The sequence below is a fragment of the Electrophorus electricus genome, chromosome 7, assembly GCF_041902795.1.
Source record: "Electrophorus electricus isolate QZ-2024a chromosome 7, ASM4190279v1, whole genome shotgun sequence".
NCBI lineage: Eukaryota > Metazoa > Chordata > Actinopteri > Gymnotiformes > Gymnotidae > Electrophorus > Electrophorus electricus.
The window spans coordinates 55,001-59,950 of record NC_137503.1 but is presented as its reverse complement, the minus strand read 5'-3'; positions in this window follow the sequence as shown (position 1 = coordinate 59,950).

Genomic DNA, 4,950 nt, shown 5'->3' with positions numbered 1-4,950 from the left:
CCATAACCTAACCCCAACACTAATTAACTCTAACCCTAACCCTAACTAACCCTAACCCTAACACTAACTAACCCTAACATAACCCTAACCCTAACTAACCCTAACCCTAACACTAACTAACCCTAACATAACCCTAACCCCAACACCAATTAACTCTAACCCTAACCCTAACTAACCCTAACCCTAACACTAACTAACCCTAACATAACCCTAACCCTAACACTAACTAACTCTAACCCTAACCCTAACCTAACCCTAACACTAACTCTAACTCTAACCCTAACCCTAACTAACTCTAAGCCTAATGCTAACATAGCCCTAACCCTAACCCTAACCCTAACCTAACCCTAACACTAATTAACTCTAACCCTATCCCTAACCTAACCCTAACTCTAACCCTAACACTAACCCTAACCCTAACACTATCTAACCCTAACCCTGACCCTAACACTAACTATCCCTAATCCTACCCATACCCACAACTAACCCTAACCCTACCACCCTACCATTAAGGTCAGGGTTAGGGTTAGGGTCCATCAGCTGAATTTTCAGCACCCAAGGCTGTTCTGACAGACAGCAGCTCCCACACTAATTTAGCCTGCATTAGTGTGGAATTAGACACCATTATAGCTATTGGCTTTGACAGTTCAGGATCAGGAGACGTTATCCATCCTCCTGGGAACTGGCTTGTATTTGACTACAGCAGATAAGGCTTCTATAGACTCAGAACTAAAGCCAAGTAATTTAACGTTTCTTCTTTTATCATTTAACAGAGTCATCATTTTCTACCAAATCAAGGTTTTTCTCTCCACCTGCCACATTATCTCCATAGTTATAGAATGTTATCATCCTTACAGCACAGCTATCACACACTCCAGCACTAAAGACATCAGCAGTGTAATTAATACAACCACAGCATACAACTTCATGAACACTATTAGAGTAAAGTGAACTTCATGAACACTATTAGATCTAATGATATTTCCTCCTAGAATTTGTAGCACAATAGGCCATACTGTCCAAATCTGTCCAAGGCTGGAATCTACTTTATTAATATAATTAATTACCATTGTAAAGTACTGCACTTTTACCATTGAAAACAAATACTTTAGTTCCTACATATTAGCCTTTTTAATAGTTAATAATATTAAATACACATTTTTTCTTTTGTTTTTATTTGAAGCGTTCACTCCACTGAAAGTATACTTTTATTTCTGTCATATCTGTGTGACACTGGTTGTGCATAGTTAAAATCTTAGTGAACTACAAGCAAAAGCATCATCTTCATATTGGTGCATAACACATAACTAATTGTTACATATTTACATGTCTACATATTTACATGTGTGTTTTACATATTTATATGTCACATATTTACATGTCTACTTTTATGTGCTACTGATTATACATAATCTTTTTTGTGCTTAATACCAATTTTATACCATATTATGCCACATTTATGATGATTTCTGGATTGAACAACCAATTATAAAACAAATTATTGTACTGCGGTATGAAAATACAGTTTAAAAATACATTCACCTTTTAATCCAAGAGTCCCCAGGAGTATATGAGTGTGTCAGGACTGGGCCTAACCTACTCTCTCCATGCTGGGGGGTTATGGGGAAGTGACCCTTGGTGCACTGTTACTGACCAGGGACCTGTGAGGTGCATTGATACCTGCTTTAAGAAGATTTGCACTCAGGAGGAAACCTAATCTCCTTTACCGCCATCCCAAAATGCATTGCTGCATCTGAATGGGGGTGGAGATGGGGGCGGAGATTGGGTGGAGGGCGGAGTCCCGTGCTGAGTATCTTCGTCCCCACATGGCACCAGGGCAATCATACGCTGGAATGGGAATTAGCAGTCCTGGGGCAAAATCCTCAAGACTTTTCCCTGCAGTGTCCCCTACAGCTCACCGCCTGTCTGTCAAGCTCATGGTGCAGACTGAGGGAACGTTTCTGATTAAGTGGCCACTACATTTACCCTTTGACATCTTTGAACAGATGACGTATGGTTACTGCTAGAATAAAAACATATTAAACCCTTTTTATTTTCAAATCATATCCATATGTTTAATGAAAATGTATAATACCTGACTCAAAGTAAAACAGCAAACTCTACAGGCATTTTAGTATGTCGAGAGTGTAGTTCTGTATGTAATCAATGTAGTTCTGTAGGTAATCTGTGTAGTTCTGAAAGTCAATCCAGCAAAAAACAGAAGTGAAAGTGGTACATCCACAGCAGGGGGTGTGAGCGCACACACTGGAAGAGCTGGTGGATGCTGAGACACAGGGGTGTGCTCGACGCAAGCACCCAGTGTACGTTTTACAGGCCACTGTGAAAATTAGGGTTGTTTTACTGGGGCAAGGTGTGAGACATGACAGAGGCAGAGATTCATAAGAGGGGAGAGAGAGAATCACTCACTAGACCTTGTCCTTAAATAAAATAGTTAATAAATAAAGACATCAGCGATCACAGAGGCAGGGAACCCTGAGAGGAGAGTGAGAGAGGAGGATGGGGGGGAAAGACAGACAAAGAGATGGAGAGAGATGGAAAAGGAAAGGAGTGAATGAGAGAAGGAGGTGGTGCAGCTTTTTTCCTCAAATGTGTCCATAGAGACTGTAACACTGACACCAGACTTCACTGAAAAAAGAATTACATAGAAGATTTAGAGTTTGAAAGGGAAATATGCTGTAATAGGCTTTAATCATCACTGAGTGGACACAATAAAAACCAAAATATAGCTTATTTATGCAAAGTCACTTCATACATCTCTCTCTCTCTCTCTCTCTCTCTCTCTCTCTCTCTCTCTTTCTCTCTCTCTCTCTCTCTCTGTTTCTGTCTGTCTGTGTCACACTGGGGAGACTTGAAGTCACTGAGAAGGCAAGCTGCAGGTATCTGTAGTTAAAGTGTGAGATTCTGACAGTCTCTTGATAATACAGTCCTCACACTGGTTTAGCAGGGACAGAACATTGTTGTCCATACGATCAAATCTCTGGAAGAATGATGCAGCAAAACTAGTAAAGAAATAGTGCAGTTATCTGCTTATTACACTTAAATAAACTAATGCATTTTACTTTAACGTTTTAGAGATTGTATCCTGCTTTGAAAGTTTATAATCTTAGTTTTTATCTTTGGATGTTATATTATCTTGTTAAATTAGGAAGCTTTACTCTTAGGAAGTCAGATGTCAGCTGCAGGGGCTCTGGGTTCTGATTTCTCCTTATTTTGATTGGTTTTCAGCCTGTAAAAAAAACTAAATTGACTTGCAGAAATAGAAAAAACAATTAATTAACTATTGTCTATTGGTAATTCAATAACTGTGAGTTACAGTAATGGAATAGAATATCATTCTTAGACTTAGCACCCCCATTAAAGTCAATCAGGATTCAATTTATGCTGTAAGTGCGTGTGTTTGCGTGTGTGTGTGTGTGTGTGTGTTAAGGGAGGTAGGACAATCTTAACGGGTTCTCATATACATTCCTCTTGAGGAGACTTAGAAACACTTGTCACATAATCGAATGTGAAATATACACAGTGTTTAGGGAGAGGGCCAAGGCTCCTTTTTAAGGGAATAATTGGCTTTTTCCTGCCTGTGGCTTTCATGTCATTTAGACGAGTGTTTAATAAGCACGGACCCTAAGAGGATTATCATCACATTGGGCTGAGGCCATTCCGAGTGGAAGGTGTCAGCGGAACCCCCGTCAGAACTCATTTCCTTCAGAAGTACTCAGTAAGATGGACAACTCCAATCCCATATTCTGGAATTCTGCTCTCAAATCCAAATCTCTCAGGCCGACCAAACTTTGAGGATCAGATACAGGACTTGAGCAGCTCAAATACAATCAGATCCCCAGATCACCAGAGCAGAGGATATGGTAAATGGGGATATGCTAAAATAAGGTTATGGTAAATGGGGATATGCTAAAATAAGGATATGGTAAATGGGGATATGCTAAAATAAGGATATGGTAAATGGGGATATGCTAATATTTCACAGCATTGAATGTATTCATTTCTTTTTATTTTATGTTAGTCAAAATATAATTTCCTATCTGCAAATGTTAACCAGGACTTACAAACACTTACAAACTTACTAAATCCAATGAAATAGTGTATAATGACCTAAAAATGTAAATATTAAAATACTGATCTAACTATTCTGAACAAAACTGTTCTGAACAGAACTCATCACTCCCACCTTAGGTGTGCTGCTCAGTTTAATAAAGGAAAGGTTTGTCATTTGTTGTAGTGAGGTGAGAGGCAGAATGCAGATGCAGGTTTTTAATAAACGAGGGAAACTGAATAAAGGAGGCAAATAAAACAGAGACATGGGGAAAACACTAATGCAAAGTAGCACACGAACTAAGCAAACAAATAAAACAAGGACGTAACGACAACAACTCCACACATGACCAAACTTACCAAATTAACCGACCACATGGGAAACCAAACACAGGGCTTAAATAACCAACACAATTAAGCACTAACCAGACACAGGAGAACATATGAACAGGGAAAACAAAACAAAGACTGGAATTAAGCAACAGATGAGGGGCGGAGAAAACGAAACCAAGAAACAGAAAAAGGAAGTAAAGGAAAACAGACACGACAGGGAAGCTATTTGAAACAGGGATGCCAGGAGGGTGGCCAATCATGACAGATGTGTCCAAGTTCATTATCTTACTTACTGGTCTTATATGGAGAACAATTTGGGCTAAAATGTCCAAGCACTTTAGTAGCACAGTAAAAAAACTAGAAACAGCTTTATGTCCGACCTAGCTCTCTCTCTTTCTATCCCTCTATTCCTAACTCTATTCCTCACTGTCTTAGTCTGTATGTTTTTCTAGAATAGAGTCTAGAAAGTTTCTGCTGCACCATTGCCTGCCCTCTGTTACTCCATCCTTTTCTTATCTATTCTCTCCTCTCCTCCACTCCCACCTGCTC